Source organism: Pempheris klunzingeri, chromosome 12 (assembly GCF_042242105.1).
Source record: "Pempheris klunzingeri isolate RE-2024b chromosome 12, fPemKlu1.hap1, whole genome shotgun sequence".
Classification (NCBI taxonomy): domain Eukaryota; kingdom Metazoa; phylum Chordata; class Actinopteri; order Acropomatiformes; family Pempheridae; genus Pempheris; species Pempheris klunzingeri.
Window position 1 is genome coordinate 17,333,190 of NC_092023.1, and position 19,233 is coordinate 17,352,422.

Here is a 19,233-nt window from a genome sequence, read left to right on the forward strand (position 1 = left end):
TTTCTTCTTCTGCACAACTATTAGAGGATGATTTTTTTTAAACCACCTTAAGGCCACAGGAGCCTCTCGGTTTAGAGGCCACAACCCCGATTGTGTCCTGTTTCATCTGGTAGCCATTGATTTAAAATGTTATTTATATTCAAATGTAAAAGAAAAGAAAGACCATCAGGATGCAAATTATCTTTTGTCTCTCTAAAGTACCTCGAGTTTAAGTGAGAAAATTGAATGCCAAAAAATACAGATGTTTTCTTTTTTGTTCTTCTTTATCTTCAATTATTCTTAAATTCTTGCACTCCTTTTAGCATATCCTTATTTCCCCTTTTTATGTTCAGCACTGTGACCTGTGCTGTATAAATAAAGTTTGCCTTGATTGAAATGACAATAACCGTATACAAGTGCTCAAAGGATTGGAACAAACTGGTAAATTATTCAAGCAGTTTATCACATTAGGCAATAAAAATTGATTTTGGGCTCCTATAAATTGTGATGGTATAATATTTGAGATGTGGAAAATAATTACAAATTAATCGATAATTTATGTAATTCTTATCTGAAGTGTAGAGCAGCAACAATCAGTCGACTGATTAGTTAATCCAACAGGAGTCTAATCAGCAGCTAGTTTGAGCTACCTTGAGCTCCAGGATATTCTGATCAATTAATGGTAAAAAAGAATAAAAAGCTGATTAATCGATAAGAAAAAGATCCTTAGCTGTAGCCATAGTTGTGTATACTGAAATGACATTTAAAGCAGTTTCATATAACACCACTGAGTCCAGACTAAGAGCTGCTGTTTCAAACTGACCTGCAGCATCACTGGAGAGGGAACAGCTTTCCTCCACATCAACTTATCTTATAGTTCTTATATCTTATATCCGATATCTTATAGTTTAGTTTACTTTAAATTTGTTGTGTTTAAACAGACAGAGCAGCAGTACAGACAACAATCATCTGGAATGGTGTAAATACTGAAAAAGGTCTTAAGTTGATGATTATTAGGCTAAATGTGAAGTTGTGAGGACTTGGTACCATAATTTGTGCCTTACTGATGTCATTCTATTGTTGAGCTGCTAACTTTTTGTTCATCACGTTGGTCAACTCTAGTAGTTTTAAAATGTGCTTTATAAATAAGGTGTACATATATAAGTGGAAAGGGAGAGAAAAGGATGTTGGTAGTTTATATTAAAATAAAAATTGTCGGGTCACGCAGGCTTGTAGGAGCACACAGGTTTTAGTTTTTAGTCTTAGTGATCTCAGATGGGACTCAACTCCCAACCCTGGAAGAGTTTCAGCCTTTTAGCTGTGCACACACGCACACAGACATCTTATCAGTGTGTGTGTCAGAGTGGGCAGCAGTGAGGCCTAACTTCATTAGAGGATCTGTTGAACAGCTGCAGCTACAGACTGGAGGGGAACGCCTACATCAGCTCCCCGTCTTCTTTTACCATATCACTGCAACGCAAATTACCCAGTATCCACTGGGGCAACACAAGTTTAGGGTCCCTGTACACTGAACACTTCGATGGCATATAGTATCAGTTAATTTTCATCAATACCAACCTCTTATTGACTCAAACCTGCACCTTACCAGCTCCAGAAGAGGTAGAGCCGTGTTAGGTGGCTCCATGCAGATTCAAACAGACGCTGAGCTCAGTCACAAAGTAATTAAGCAATAAACCAGTGCTGTGTGGTTCCCTGAAGGTGATTTTAATCACTCTAATCGTCATAGAAACAGCTCCATCTATCACTAGCACAGTGTTGCCTTTGTCCATCAGCTGAGTCATGAAACAGACACACTCAGACCATAAAAGCTACATTATGATCATAAATCATGCTGATGAGCATGATTTATGATCTGCACTGGAAGGTTCCCAGCACAACCCTCCCTGTTAAACCAGTTAGCTTCTTTATGCTGTAGCAGAGAGAACTGGAAACAGAGCCGAGCTCCTGGTGGCAGGCTCAGAAACAACGCTGGGAAAACTGGACAGCATGTCCAGGCCTAAACAAGGCAGCGGCTCATATGTCATCCACTTCTGGGTCTGTTAGTGTCTTCTGAATCACTTTGAACACTTCAACAAATGTTGTGCCCCCTTTAGCTGTTGGTGTAACAGACAGTAGTGGGCACATGCCAATTGGTTTAAGTGTTCTTAAAAGTATGAGAAGGAAAGCAATGTTATACTTCTATTTATATCTTTGTTTTGCTGATCTGAACAATGATCTGATCATGATTCAAAACCATTATATGATCCAAACCCTGAGTTTTGCGAGCCATAGCTTCCCTTCCTTTATCCAAGCAGTGAACTCCTTAGCTGATGGTAAGATTCATTCCTCAAAATTAACATATTTTTAACAGTGACCGTTTTGTTATTTACAAAAACAGTAATTTTACTTCTCAGATCCCAGGTTAAAACGGTTTAGTTTGGATCAAACAATAGTATCTGTATCACACACACAATACCACAAGACAAACTACAATCGAAGCAGCAGTAGACCAGCAACTCCTGTCTTCTGTGAGGTAAAATGGTAGTTTTTGTCAGAGTCTGGTGTGCTTGAAGAGAGCGCTATAACGTCTGTTTGTGGTTAAACTAAAAGGATCTTACAGGTCTGTCTCTGTGGGGATCCTTTCCGTGATGTTGTCAGACACTTAGCAGATAGATATTAGATAATCTGTGCCAAGTTTAGTGGATGTACTTGCATGATGATCAGGTGCAGTTGTCCTGAAGGATTAAGACTTCTCCTTTAATGGTTGCAGGTCTGGACATAAAACAGAGAACAGTGGCAAATCCTTTGACTGGAGAAGCTGGAGCCACAGAATAAATAATCACAATTTGCAGATGAGCAGAACAGTCTGATTAATTTGCTGTTAACTGTTAATTCTTTCTGCGCCGTGTTTAACATCATCTGTCTTGAAGTCGTAGCGAGTGCCAGCTGATCTCTGCTGCTCATCAATTACAGACGCCTTCCCATCCCTCACTCAAACTGTAATGTGGCAACCAGGTAAAGGAAAATACACCCCAACGCACACAGTAAAGGGAATCCCACCCCAGATAGCATCCTCACTGTGAAAACTGCAGCTAAAATCTGACTTCTTTCCCAAAGACAGAAGCTCACTGTTACGCCCTGCCTTCCTTCCTTTCTATCTGTCACCTGACTCTGAAGTCACCAGTGTTCTTTTCTGGTGGGTTTTGAAGGATTTTCTGCCAGCTAGCAGGCTGCACTGGTCGGATCCCTGTATGAAAGAGAGAACTGGAGAGACTGGAGCTCAGAATGTCTCCACAGACATAAAAATAAAGTATAACTATAATTGTAGCAGACAGAATACTGGCTGTGTGTGTGTGTGTGTGTGTGTGTGTGTGTGTGTGTGTGTGTGGTCTGGTCAGAGACTGGACTTCGTTCAGGGAGGTCAGATGGTTTCATCCACCATGTCGCCTTCGAAACGGCAGCCAGGCCACAGAGGCAAGCACAGACGACCCAACGATATAGGTGGTCGTGTGTGTGTGTGTGTGTGTGTGTGTGTGTGTGTGTGTGTGTGTGTGTGTGTGTGCTGAAGAGGAAACTGAAAACACAGATACATAATCAGCAATAAAAAGTTAAAGAAAGTTACAGAGGAAGACAAAATAGCTAAAAACACTGACAAGAACTAAAGACAAAGTAAAAAACATGCAGAGACAAAGTCTGTGGACGCGCTAGCTCTGAAATCAGTTCATTTTGTGAGTTTTGAACTCCAAACATTTCACGCTTACATGCTCAAAATGCCCCCCCCCCACAAACAGTACAGGAGTTGGATGAAAATAAAACAACAAGGTCCGTCAGGAAGAACAGCATCAAATGTGAAACCGCAAGAGGGTAGAGGCTTTCAAAGAAACCCCTTAGACTATTATATCTATTGTATTTTTAATCCTGGGTCCTTTGAGAAACAAAAAGGCTTTTTTCTCATTTAGACACCAGAATATTTACAACCAGAAACAGCAGTTATATCACTCTATTCAAAGACACCACTTTCCACTGACAAAAACAATATTTTTACCTCACAGAACGCAGGAGTTGTTGGTCCACTGCTGCCTTGATCACTTAGCTTATTTGTGTTATTATGTGCCTTAGGTGCTTTAAAGGGTTAGTTCGGATCTGAACTAAATAGGGATGCACATTTCAAGCAAAAATACTATTTGATAGTCACAATGAACTATTGCCCCCAGAGCTTTGTACTTAACGCTGCTTCTAGCTAATGTCCGGGACTCAGGCTACCCAAACAACGAAAGAGCCTGTTTATGCACACATCTTTACAGAACTGGCTCCATATTAACGCCCTATATCAATCTACTGCTACCAGGCGCCGGTGAAAACGGAGGAAAATATAGTTAAACTAGACGATAGTCGTGTAAGCTATTCGATTTTTTTATAATTTAGCGAATATTCGAAAATCATAGCCCTTCCTTACAACTAACTCTTTAAAACAGTGTAACTAAGTACCATGTTATGCAAGGTAAAATGACTTGTGAATTGTGAATGGAGTCTGGTCGTAGCCTTTCATGACAAATGAACTGATCTTTGGGTGTGAAATCTGAAGTTTTCCTTTAAATAAATCCCTGTCTTAAAACTTACAAGCCTGCTGAAAAAAAACATGTAAAATTATATATAAAAGTTGTCCAAATGTTCTCACTTTACATCTAAAAACTGATTTTAGATCAGTCCCTTCCAACACTGACAGGACAGGATCCATCTGTTCGGACAACATTCACCTCACCTCACAAGAAGCTTCTTGATTTTCTCCTCTTATGTTCAAACCCTTAACACGCGAGCAGAGTGAAGCTGGGACTGGAAGCAGCTCACCACAGTGACTCACAAACCAGTCAGAGGGGTGTCTGAGGAATTTATGATCCGTCTCAGCAGTTTCTGATAAACAACAGAATCCAAACACTGCAGACCACTCGGGGAGCGTTCACTGAGTGGCAGTAAAGATAACATCAGCACCAGTCATTTAAGTCGACCCATCCACTGCACAGTGTCTGCCCCAGTCAAATACCAAAGAAATGGAAAAGTCTTTAATTCCACGACTTTCCAGATAGTCCATGACATCCTCTACCTAATAAGATAGATAGATAGAAATACTTCTTATATAATTCTGGTGTTACAATAGTATAGAAGTTAAAATAAACACTGGACACTGAGTGCATATTAGTACTGCAATATGAAGTTAAGTGTATTTTGAAGAAGGACTTTATCAAATCAGCCAAAAATTCCTTTTCTGCCTTCAATCTGACTCATGGCTACAACTAATGATTATTTTATTGATTTGTTTTCCCCCTTTATTGATTAGTTGTGTCGTCTATAAAATGTCAGAAAAGATATTGTTTATTTATATATAGTTTATATCATTTAAGAAGCTGGACTTTCCTTTAAAAAGTAACTCGCACTGAATACTTGATTATCAAAATAGTTGGTGACTACCTTAAACAGTTGACAACTAATCGACTATTGGTTGAAGCTCTGGGTTAAAACAGTTTTTGCAAAAGGATTTATTTTACAGCTGTAATCCTCTAGTCTCTTCCAGACTTGAATTTTCAGTGGTTGAATTCTGTCAGTACGCCAGGCTGTACTGTAAGCTGAGTCGATCCGATCTGATCTGAGCCGGGCTGCAGCGTGCAGGCAGAGCAGTGGTGGTGGCAGCGGCGGCGTGGGCGGAGCAGCAGTTGAGGGACATATGGGAGTGATTTCGCCCTGCAGACTGGCCGGCTCTGTTTGAAGGTCTGTCAGCGAGCTCTGAAACTCAGACACTTGAGTCACGTCGCCCTGAAACAAAAGGCAGCAGCGATCTGCCTCATTTCACCGCATAGACACGAACTGTAGAAAACTCATCAGCAAAGTCAAACTGCTCAGGACCTCATCGCAGCTGATACACACCGATGAAAGTTTCCCAGACTCAGATCAGACCTTTTAAAACGCTTTTAGACAACGGAAAGTAGAAGCAGCTTTTGCTCACCAACAAACAACATCAATAAGACTTGTGTACGTACCATTGCATTTGACAATTATTTTTGCTTTGTGTTTTATTGTCTCCATTAATCATTTGTATGGTCTGGATTAATGATTAACGGTTTGGAAAAATGTCCATCATCATATCCCAGTGCCCAAGGTGACCACATGAGTTTGTCCAACAAAAAGTAACCCAAAAATATTCAATTTATGAAGTGAATTTTATAACCAAGAAAAACTTCAAAGTTTCACATTTTAAAAACCTGGAACTTGGATTTTTTGTTTGAAAAATTAGTGTCTGTTTCCTGTCAATTAATCGATTAATCTTTGCTGCCATGAACCTCAACAATTTTAGAGTTAAAAATGCCAAAGAAGCCATTTCAAGTCAAAACACAAAAACACATCTGCAAAGTTTCCCCACACAGGCATGACTTCACCTTCTACACACATACAGATAATCGCACACACACACTTACACTTTCTTTCTCTGTGCAAGGCATTACTTCACCTATATATCACACACACACACACACACACACACACAGATCCAGACACAGCCTTCGGGCTCAGTGTAATCACCGCTCTTCCTGCTCTCCTGCTCTGTGGTTATTAATCAAACCAGATGACAGCTCAAATGACCCAATCAGAGCCTGCAATTAAAAGCCAGGAAGCCTCCTGATTGGCCGGCTCTGCCTTCAACCCCGGGGTCAAAGGTTAATCTCCTCAAAGAGAAAGCAGAAGGAGGAGGGGGGAAAGGTGAGGGGGGTTGGCTAATCAAGTTTTAAAGGAGTAATCACCGGTGCCCGTCCACAAAAAAGGGTTTGTTTATGTTTTGTGTGCATGTGTGCGCATGTGTGCGCATGTGTGAGTGTGTGTTGGGGACACAGGGTAACTCAAAAGGAGCAGAGAGCCAACCAGTAATGTTTTTCATGTGACCACAATAAACATCCTGCAGACGTTACACACTGACTGCAGGGAGCTGAGCTGGAACGGGACTCTGATTGGGGTGTGTGTGTGTGTGTGTGCATGTTTATACCTGACTAGTGGCTCTGTGGCAGAACTGTGTGCGTGTGTGCGCGCACACGCACGTATCTTTCTAATGTTGTGAGAAACTCTCTCACCATTCCTGCTTTGTGGGGACAATTTTCCACTTCCCCACAAATTCAAGACCTGGTTTTAAGGTTAGGATTAGGATAGGGTAAGGGTTAGGCTTTTAGTTGTGATGGTTATGGTTAGGGTAAGGGGCTAGGGAGTGTCCTCACAACTATCCAAAAGAGTGTGTGTGTGTGTGTGTGTGTGTGTGTGTGTGTGTGTGTGCGCATGTATCCATACCTGACTGGTGGCTCCATGGTAGAACAGTGTGTGTGTCGGTGCACAGCTCCATGGGAAATGTAGTCTCGAACTAGACGAAGCCAGTCAGATCAGACCAACATCACAGCCACAGACCTGTCGGAAAGATAAACGAAAATGATCGAACCGATTTAGATGCGACAACCTCCTCTCGGTAAAAAACAGCTTCATGTTCAAAGAACAGGAGTGGAAAGTGACCTACTTCAGTATCCTAGAATGAGAGGTTAGAATTACAGACGACAACAGATCTGTTACAACAAGTTGCACATTTCTCCAAATTTTAACTATTAGCTGTCACAGAGAGGAAGAGTTCATTCGACATAAATGTAGAGAGCCAATATGAAAATGTGTTCTGCTCAATGAAAAACTGATATTTTTCCTTACTTAACACATCCAGAAGATTTTCATACATCATTGTTTTACCTGTGATTTGTTAATAAATGATTGTTTTGTTATAAAATCAATTTCTTATTGGATGATTCACGTTATAGTTAAATTTGAATGCTCCTTTACCATCAGTTGAAGCCTCTAAAATCTCTCAAGGACCACTGAAGCCTCCTATAGAGATCGATGAAACCTAAGAAACGCCTTAAAATGACCTCCAGAACCCATGCGACATCCAATAGAACTTTCTTGATGACCCCGTAACCATCAGAGGACCCACGGGAACCTATAAAACCTATTCGACCTATGACTCCTTGCATCCTCTCAATGACTCCTTGGACCCTAAAAACTAAAATGACTCCTTGCAAACCTTTCTGTCCTCACACCGAGTCCTTACACTTAAACAATGACTCCTTGCACCCTACCAGTGACTCGCTGCGCCCAACGACCTATGGTAGTTTCTTCAGAACCACAAGCCCCCTCAACTTTGCATCCCTTTATGTTAACTGAAGCGCCCTGGATGCCCAACAGAACTGTCTTACAAGCTCCTGGGCACGAGTCTGCGCCATCATTAGATGAGTGTTGCTGTGCGTGTTTGTGGCTTGTTGCCGTTTGTCAGCCACACTGCTCCACTCATCTCCATACAGTTAGAGCCTCCTCCTCACCCCGTCTGACACAGAAGCCTTTATTTGACAGCGCAGAGCTCCTCAAAGGGGGCTTTATTTAGTCAAGGAGGCCGACGTCAAGAGAGAGTTAGTATTCACAGCCAGAGAGCAGAGAGGAGAGGCAAAACAAAAAGTCTGAGCAGGGACACTGCAGGCAGAACAAGAAGCTGTTCACACAGCAGCTAAACTAACAAAAGCTAAACTAAAGCTACTGCACACAGTCTGAGGCTACATCTGATTTTACAGCAAACCTGGCTGTGAACTTTGACCTTCAAATATATAATTTAGGTGATTAAGTCATATCAGCGCTGAGAGCAACAGAGACACAAACAGGTGTGACACCTGGAAAACTACCAGGTTGTTGGCAGAAGTTAACAAGCCGCCATTACTGTGGTGGCACCTCCCTTGTAAACCCGTTTACTATAACATATGTGAAGGATTTCACTTTTTAATTTCATTTGACAAGAATCATTTATCTCGGAGACCCTGTCGCTCCACTTACATGTTGAAAGTATGATCCAAATGCCACTGAAATCAGGATTATTAATTCATTAATTTAATTATTAAAAATTCAGTTTGGTTCAAATGTGTACAAATCACTGGTGACACACTGCTGGCCCATTCCCTTTACATTTCCTCACCAAAGACTTCTTCTATCTTTTTTTTTTTTAACCAAATTATGCATTTCATCCAAAAACAAGAAATAATATAGGAAACTCAGATATATAAATTGAAAGTTGGATTTTGTCAAGTCTTGCCAATCTTCACATCCTTTTCATTTCATCTCACGGATTCATATTCACATTTGCATCCTACAAATCGCTTTATTGAAATCAGATTTAAAACGCATCGAAAATTGAATTGAATTGATTGAATCTTAAGTTAAAATGCATAGCTGGCATGGTTTGTAACAACACCTGGGCTAAAAAAACACTTCCCTTCCAAAGTGTTTTCAATGATCCGCTATGATAAGTTAAAAACTTTGGCACAGGGTGGAGCTGACACTGTGGTAGTCTGGAGACGTCATTTGGTGAAGACACAGACACTCTGAAACAAGCAGTATTCATTTCTCAACTAATTCTGGGTAAAATGAGACTTTCAAAAACCTCATTGAATGGAACGATCCTTTGTTTCATATCCACATTTTCACGGCACTGCGATGATGTGTCTCTGCAATCATACATGGCTTCTTCTCCTCAGCTACAATCTCAGCCACTAGATAGTTAACAGTTAGCCTCCAGAGCTTTCTCTAACACTTACACACATCATCAATTGCTCTGGCAGTTTGTGTTGACTTTTCAAACAAATGACAATTCTGTACCCTCTCTGGCTGGTGACAGATTATTATTTTCAGGTGTCTTGCTCAAAATCGTTCAAAAAGACGTATCCACGGTAAATATGAATCCATACGACAACTACCCATCTGCACACGGTCTTTTCTTTGTCTGGTTGCTGGGCAAACGTTACCAGTGGCGTCGGCTGACGAAGTTGATGGCTTATATTCAGAATTACACAAATCCTGCGACTTTCATTTTAAAGACCGTTTCACGCTAAGTCTGCATGCATTACGCAGGTAATGACCACAAAACGCTGTATGCTATTTACATAGCTAGTTACTAGCTAGCTGCTAGCATATATGTTGATCCTGACGTTGGCGTTGTGACATGAGGAAAGGGGCATGTGAGACTAATTCTGAGGATGTATGAGGTGGCTAATGATCTGCATTTCTTGTGTGTGTTTTGTATTCACCGGTATGAAATTAATAAATAACAAGCCTGATCTAGACTGTGGGTAGTAAAATAGGACATTACTGCAGTAACTACATTGGCTGAAGTATTTGTTTCAACCCAAAATACTTAGAGAATGTCCAGAATAAACTTGATGTAGATCTAACCAGAAGGTGTTGAGATATCTCACTCTCAGTTATGAGCCCGACTTTAAAAAGAAGAATAAAATGGCTCCCTTGAGGTGAAAGGTTGGGGTCAGCAGTGAGCAGCAACTCCTCAGCAGGGCGCCTCCTCCAGCTTCACACTGCACCACCCTGCTGCCGCCAAAACCAACACACTCAGCTGGAAAATGTACTCAAGGCAATGTGGAAAGCTGTGTTGATGAGCTGACTAGCTGCTTCAGTGTGTGTGTGTGTGTGTGTGTGTGTGTGTGTGTGTGGCTCCACCCCATGGGAGGAAAAAAACGACAGCGGTGGGGATTCAGTCGCTGAGTTATTATAGAACAGACGAGGAGAAAATAGATGTCCGAAGACGGGGGCTGAGAGCAGGTCACGAGGTTGGCAAAAAAACAGCTGCTGCAACTCTGTCCAATACACACACACACACATGCACGCACACCTCATTATTGGATGGGGAGGCGCTGCCAAGAAAAAGAGACAGACGAAGGGAAAAACAGATCCTGCTCTCCCACACACGAGGATGGACTGAAGTGAAACTCAGCTCTGCTTTCCATCCAACTATTTTTATGTGAACTATGATGAATTCTAACAGCTGACTGGAAACATCTCACGGCAAAAAAGAAAAGACAGTAAAAAGATTTCTTACCCCCATTTAGTTTTGGTTAAAATATAAATGATGCAAACAAGAAAGAGTTACACAGAAAACATATCTATGGACCAGATCGTGTGGGCTTTTACGGACTCAAGTTAGTAAGACATGTTATACGCAGTAGTTTAACAGTTCAGAACACAGGATTGTGTGTAACCGTGGTTAGTTCAGGTATGGACACCAAAGTGGCACAACAACACAAACAAAATAACTGATTGAGGCAGCAACTCTTGTGTTCTGTGAGGTATAATTACTATTTTTGTCAATGGAGTCTGGTGCCTGTGAAGAGAGCTATGTAACGGCTGTTTGAGGTTAAATCAAAAGAATCTTACAGGTCTGTCTCTGTAGGGATCATTTCGATAATTCTGTCAGACACTTAGAGTAGGAATCTGAGCCTGTAAGCGGCAAAAACAAACACTTACAGTGGACCTACTTTCGTCAGGTGCGGTTGCCCCAAAGGATTACGATTACAGCCTGTTTTTTGGCTGCTGCCTGAAATGATTTACTGGACCAATTTTTCTACCTACCAGTCATTTATACACCCGATTATGTGAAATAAGGTTTAAAAAATACTGCCGGCTTCTTTAAAATCCTTCCACTCAAAATGTCAAAAATGGACACCAGTGAGCCGTATCATGGCGTTGTGGTTAAGAAGTGTAAAATATAGTCCGTTTCATTCTGGCTGGTGACCTTTGCCTCACATCATATTAATCTTTTTCTCACATCTCCTATTTCTATTTTTTCTGCCACTATCAACATAAAAGGCAAAATGCCCAATTTAGTGGATCTTTGTGAGATCTGAAGAGCAGCCAGGCCTCACACCAAGAATCATCTGATTCAACTTTGAGGTGGAGACTTCAGTGTGGTGTCACAGAACCTGATTTACAGAGGGGAAAAACATGTTTAAATTGGCATTTTATTATGTTCTGCCATTTCCACTCAGTGATTTCTGCCAAAATCGTTGAATGAAAACCAGCCTGAGAGAAAGATAGCCTGTCAGACGATGATGGGCGCTGGCAGTTTCCCAGAGTTCCCTGTGTTCCTGTGCTAACAGTCCATCACTCTAGGCTGTTTACACTCTGAAACAGAGCAACGGGCTATTTAAAGGAAACCCAACTGTGTGTGAGAGAGACACAGAAACAGGAAGCAGAGGAAGCAGCAGTCTGCTGCTGCTGCACACCGATCTCATCTTCACTGGACATTTCTTGTTTTTCACCCCCACTTTCCTTTTCTCCACTCTGATGTTCTGAGCAGATTCAAAGATTACAATTAGATGGCTTTAAAAACACAGATGATATCTCTCTGAATCATCATTCTTCAGTTGCGCAAAACAAATTGCAAATAAACAGCTGAAAGCGATTGTGTCATGAGGTAGGAACCAGGGTCTTGTGTCCTTTCAGCTTCAGCATTTAAAATAAACACATATGACCTGATAGCAGGAAAACAAAGACTTTTAGGCTCATTTATACAGTGTGCTGTGAGAGACATTTTGCTGTCATGTAAGTGAGTATATAAGTACATTTCTGTCTGAGGTAAATCCACAGTTTGTCACATTTTGTTTGTGTCAAAGTCAAAATTTCAACCACACATTTGTTGTTGTTGTCAACATATAGCAATTAAAGAAAACTTTAACCCTAGGCCCTATTTGTACATATTTTGGTGTCTAAATGATTGGTAGGCTCAGACTGTAGATCACCTCAGCCAGCAGTCACCAAACAGGCTGCAATATAATCCTTTGGGGCAACTGCACCTGATTAAAGTACATCCACTAAAAGTGCACATTTTTCCACTGACAGGCTCAGATTGTTATTCTAAGTGTCTGATAACATTATGGAAAGGATCCCTACAGAGACAGACCTGTAAGATCCTTTTGGTTTTACCACAAACAGCCGTTATATCACTCTCTTCAAAGACACCAGACTCTATGCCTTGAGGATTACATTGCAGCCATTGCAGCCCGTTAGCCGGCTGCCGGCTGAGGTGATGTACTGGACCAACTCCAACACTTTTTGTAGTGGAGTTGGCTGAAATCCACGTCTGTTTTGAGGCGTAAACTGCTCCGAGGCAGCTGATGGTTAAAAGTAAATTCCTGCAGTGGAGAAGCGACGTGTCAGCTGAAGGTGTGAAACCACAGTCTGACAGGAAAGCTGTGAAACCAGTCCTCCTCACGTCAGGAAGGCAGGCAGGCAGGCAGGCAGGCAGGCAGGCAGGCAGAGGTATGCAGGCTGCCGTGATGGTACATAAACACACACACAGACAAACACGAGCTGAGACTGACAGCAGAGCTCAGGAGAACAAACACTGGCTCGTACCCTGCAGCTCGCTCTTTCAGCTCAAACATGCATCTGCACATCAGCCGTGGGAACAGAACATACCGATTAATACATGGTTTTATATTACTGTAAACTCAATAAGGGTTTGGACTGTTGGGCAAACGAAACAGGATACTTGCAGATGTCACCTTGGACTCTGGGAGGTTGTGATGGACAACGATTGTTGGGTATTTCTTTGCGATTTCTCTAACTGCTGCACCACAACAAACGGCCTTTTGGTTTTTAAGTATGACAGATCTTCTTTGAGCTGCTTCTGCCACTATGTTTTAAAGCCCTTAAGGAGCATTTCCACCAAATGGCAAGCAAAATTTCACTTTGCGTTATTCGCTCACGCACACAGTGATGGGAGAGTGAACAGTTGGGCTAAGGTAGTGGAAGCAAAGCGTTCAGATTCTGATCGCTGCAGTTAGAGCCAGCGGCTTTCCCAAAACCAACAGAGGAAGACGAGAGCAGAGGGACAGGAGCGGAGGCTGGGAGGAGAGACTAATGCCATCAAAGTCACACAGCAGCCAGAGCTAATCGAAATTAAAGACCAGAAACAAGAGGACACATGGAGGGAAGGAGGGAGGGGATGGTGCTGCTTTCACAGGAGGCGGAGAAAATTCAGTGATGACGTTTGTGTGCTGGACTGAAATTTCTGCACAGTATAAAAACCACCTGCTGCTGCACACAGTTTATCAGACAGACCCCAAAGGATGGCTGTTAACCAGCAGAAACAAGGTCCCTAATAAGATTCACATGAACAACTGAGATGACAAACTTTGAAAAGCACACAATCCTGATGTTAAATGTCTCTTCTGACCAACGGTTCTCGTATCCTGGCAGCAATAAGAAGTACAATAAAGAAACATACGATGTCTATGCTCCCAGAGTTCAGTTGGATTTAAACGCGATTTAATAGCACTGCAGTCAGCTGTAACATATAAAAAATATTAAACCAATATTGATAACAAGAATATGAAAACTAAGGCTGATCGATCGTTTGGTCCATGGCAAAATGGTGAATAAAGCTGATTGCAGCTTCCCAGTCTTCACATTTCTTGCCTTTGTTGACCAAAAGTCCAAAACCCAAAGACATTCAGTCAAAAACAGAGAAAAGAATCAAATCCTCACATTTGAGAAGCTGTGAAGAATTTTTGTCATTTTGTCACAAATGTTTCTGAAAAACAATGAACTGATTAACAATAATACTAAATCAAGTACAGGTGCATCCACCAGTTGAACTTCACTGTGAATGCCATTTTTGAGTGATTAATAAACTAAACCATTGATCAATTGGTCAAGAACAGCAGATGATAAATAATCCTTGGGTGCAGCTCTAAAATCAGCTTCACTGCAGTTTGTTGCAGGTCTTTTTACAGCAGCCTTGTGGGAAATCGTATCGCTGAACTGCTCACACTGCAGACAGCCGACCTCCAAAAAAATCCAACCAATCCTCCAAAAAAATCTCCAAAAAAATCCAACCAATCGCTAATCGTTCAGTCCACTGATCAGGTGTGATGACACCTTGAAACTGACCTCAGATCTTCTTTATTCTGTACGTTTGTCTGCTCAAGACAAGTTTCCTCTCATGGACAACAATGATATCACTAATACTAATTTGTATAGCGCCTTTCATTCAAGAGATGCAGCTCAAAGTGCTTTACAATAAAGGATGGCATTAAAAACAGGGACAGAATGCCATAATCCATGTAAAATACAATGCTAAATAAAAAACCCTTAACAAGAGCAATAAAAGATAATAAATAAAAATTAAAGTAGAATACATGGAATGCATTAAAACAATAAGAAATAAAGCAGAATAAGATAATTAATTTTCATCATGATCTCCTCCATCCTACAAACTCTATGGGGAATATTCCATTTAGCCATGTGAGCAGATTAAACCACAAACACACCGTCCGGCCTCAGAAACATCCTGAAAACTTTCACTGACTGTATTTGTTCTGAATAAACAGTAAAGAAAGCCTCGTCACCACCAGACACTGTGAAGTTGTGAAGTCAGAGCGTCTAATCCAGAGAGGGGGTGACGGCTCTGTTAGCGGCAAGCTGAAAGGGGTTCAGGATGCCGAGGTCAGGGAGAAGGAGTCAGGGGTCGGCGGTCACGACGGAGGTCAGGGGCCAGAGTCGCTTCAGAGGGATCAGTGCACCTATCAGGCAGGAGGATTACCGAGAAAGGAAGAGAAAATCCCCCGTCAAGAACAGAGAAGGAACTCTGCACAACCAGGACGCCTAAAGGCAACACAAGCTCCACCCTGCGCACTGGTTCTTCAAGAGTTCCTAAAGATACAGAACCACACAGTTTTGGTTTTCAGCTTTTTCTCTTAATTCAACCTCTTTTCAGTATCTTTTATTTCTTTTTTCAACTTTAATTCAACTTGAGGCTTAGTTTCTACAAGACAGATTTCCTTCACAGAATTATGACATTTGTAGCTGCATCCATTAGTCAATTAGTTGCCAACAATTAAATTAATGGCTGAATAGTCTGAGTAACAATTTTCTGAAAAGAAAGTCAAAATTCTGTGTTCAGCTTCTTAAATGTAAATATTTTCTGGTTTCTTTCCTCCTCTGTGACAGTAAACTGAATAGCTTTGAGTTGTGCACAAATGATGTTTGAGGATGATTTCACCATTTTCTGACATTTTCTAGACCAAATTACTCTTTTTATTGAGAAAATAACCTGCATTTCAATCAATATTAAAAATAATCATTATCTGCAGCCCTGGTAACTGAAAATCATCAATTACACAAGATTTATGCAACCCAGTCACTTAAAAATGTCCAATTTAAAAAGGGTTAAAACAGTTTGGTTCTTCTATGCCGACATGTAAACCAGGTTAGAGTCAAAAGTTAAAATCACCCTAATTACCTGATTAACTGTTACAAAAAACAGCCACAGCAGTCGCTAAGGTCTTTAAACATCTCGTTCTGTCTGACAAACGGTCCGAAACTCAAACAAGTTCAGTGAGCAGTTTGACAAAGCAGTAAATCCAAACATCAGAGAAGCAAAAACTTCAGTAGAGAATTTTGCCTAAAAATCGGTGAGTGCTGCGTTCACATGGATTCAGGCAGAAGGCAAACTGGACATGAGTGTGTTTGGGGGTGCTTCGGTATACGTTTTAAAAAGGAGTACAAAGCCTCTAGAGGGAGCTGTGTGGCGTCTAATAAATGTCCACGAGATGTAGCTGGAGCCAGCATCAGGATGAAGACTACGAGTTTGAACATTAAGTAAATGTGTTAGTGTGAGAGCTTTGCGGGATACATCAGCTGATGCTGCTGCTAGCCTAACACACCCAAAATGGCTAGCTGAACCATCACTGATCCAGTTGCATTGTGGGTAATCCTGGCATCAGAACTTGAGAGGGAAGAAGAAAGTGTGCTGTATAAAACAACAATCTCTCTCATTCTGCTGCATTGGTTTAGATCCTCCTTTAAAAAAAAAAAACAGTGTTATGGAGTGTAATGATAAATCAGTGGAGCTCTCTTAACCTGTTCAATACACTAGACGTCAGCATTGTCTTGCTTAAACTGATGTAAAATTAAAGCTATAATATTAAAGCATTCAGAGCTCAAATAACTTGTGGTGTTAATATTTTGTTCATGTCTCCACAGTCAGAATTATGTATTGTATTTGATTGATTGTGTATAAATTGAAGATTTATTCACAATATTTTCATATTACTTTAATCAGTTATTCTGGTTTATTGCCATCCATAACCTTTTAGTTTAGGCTGTACAGATTTCAGGGATTTGAAGCATTTGAAGATACTCCAAGAAATGGCCTCACAACAAGCTAAAATACCAGCGTAGGCAAACGATTACATGACATATTATTACAGTACTAATAATGTTTGATGGAAATATTATGCTGCCTTATGTTGAACTTGACATTTGAAGCATTATGTGTTTTTATGTCTTTTCTTCTAACATAAAATAAGCTCAGAAAATGCAATCCTCTGAGATCAGTTTGTACCAAAGTTACTATGTGATGTGCCGACATGTTCCAGGACACAAACAGAGGACACGACATGGTGAGTTATTTACTACGGTCAAGCTACTATGAGCCATTGTTCTGTAATGTTGTGAAGGAAAAGAAAACACAGCTGTGAGCTCTAAATAAGGATCTGATTTCATTCCTGTGGTTTCAGATTTTTGAACCCTTGGGGAATGCTGTCCTGCTCACTGCCCTTTGCTGCCGTCACATGACCACACAAAATCACACATGGCCACAAATAATCACATTTTCACAGCAAGTGGGGAAAAAAAAGAAAAAAGAAGACAACAGTCTGTTTGACTTGAAATGAGGCTGGCAGAGCACACAGCCCTGACGCCGGACTCCATCCCTGCGTCTTCCATTAGAAACAGGGAGTGTTTTCTGTCGCCCGCCACAGAGCTGCTGTGGTGAGGTGGTCTGAATTATTCACTGGGATGGACTGGGTGTATTTAAGGCAGAGATCAATACCATTACAGGACGACTGGAGCCACTGGAGACGGTGGACATGGAGGCCGCTTCGACCTTCAACTGTTGTCAGAGCAGAGAGGGAGGCGCTGCAGCAGGGACCGTTTGTCTGGCTGCAAAAACTACAGTCGGGTTTCAAAATATCCAAATGTTCTCGGACCAGTGGCCCAACAGAAAGCTAAGAACCGCGTGGCGTGTACATTAGTCTGAGTAAATTTAAGATTAACTTTCAGTGTAGTGAGCTGAAATAATCTAATTCATCAAATAAACCCTAAGAGGGTTCCTGCTCCTTTTCCAAAGTCAAATTCAAGCACCTTTCAAGCATTTTCAAGGTGCATTTTTAAGCTTTTCCAGCACCTTATGGTTGTGGTAAGTTACATACTCATATCAGTTAGGCTCTCTCCCACGCATCGATCTAAACTATAGAGCTTTTCAAACCTTGAAAATACCGCCATTAAAATTCAGCCATTTTCAAGGATTTCCAGCACCTGTACGAACCCCGATTGGAAGTGGGACAATGTATGTTAGTGTATGTAATCTTTTATCCAGGGTTCATATCACCTTTTATGAGTAAAATTCAAGCTCTTTTCAAGCATTTTCAAGGTACTAAAGGTGCCTTTATTACATCTAAATTGTCACTATTAATATAATTGCGAAAAATTAAAGTCAACTGAATTCCCACAGCGATCAATGCATTTGTCACTTTATTCTGCCAGCTTTTCATATTTATTCCATCTGTATGTTTCATTCAGGATTATTCAAGGCTTGCCAAGGTTCACATGAACGCTTATGCAGATCAAACGCCAGATTATGTTGAAAATCAAGCACTTTTCAGGGAGTATATTTAAATTCAAGCCCTTTACAAACCCTGAAAACTTGACGTCTGAAATCAAACCTTTTCCAAACTCATTAAATTGTGTTGAACCCTATTTATCACAGAATCAATATGTACATAGATCATTATAGAGTAATAAATCTCCTGGAAAATCAATTAGTTAGACTTTTGACTCATGCGGCAAAGTAAACACCTAAAAGATTTAGTGCTTCATCAAATGAATCCAATGTATCATAAAAACACATAAACCCGTTCTTCATACTGATCACCATCATTTCCCGCAGTGGCCCAGCTCAGTCTGAGACGACGCAGGGAAGAAACCCCAGTAGACGCGGTTAGAGAGAGTCTACACAGGCTTATTTTGCCGTATTGGTCAACATCTCAGATTGTGTCAACAGTCTTCCCTATTAGCCGGGATCCTCAGTCCGAGTATTTCAATCACATTTGTCCCTAAAAATAAATACGTGCGAACTGGAAACAATAATAAATACATGAGCTCAGTGTAATCTTTTTTTCTCTCCACTGTTACTTGTTCACAAACTACAAGTCCCACTTTCTACAAACAAGTTAGCACCGCTAACAATTAAATAAACTATTTGTAAAACTCCTTTATTCCTCACACATGATAACTCATCTATAATGTTTAAGTCTATTTTTTTGTCTGTTTTCATTTATTCTTCAT

At 40.9% G+C, this 19,233-nt stretch overlaps 1 protein-coding gene across 1 annotated transcript in view; it reads right to left on the reverse strand.

Annotated features, from left to right (window-relative positions):
* The window catches only part of bmpr1aa (bone morphogenetic protein receptor, type IAa), a 55,109-nt gene that overhangs the window by 27,930 nt on the left and 7,946 nt on the right, over positions 1 to 19,233 (reverse strand). Inside the window, exon 2 of the mRNA XM_070840450.1 lies at positions 7,303 to 7,416. The gene's annotated coding sequence lies outside the window, so the exon portion shown is untranslated. The remainder of the gene's footprint in view (positions 1 to 7,302; positions 7,417 to 19,233) is intronic.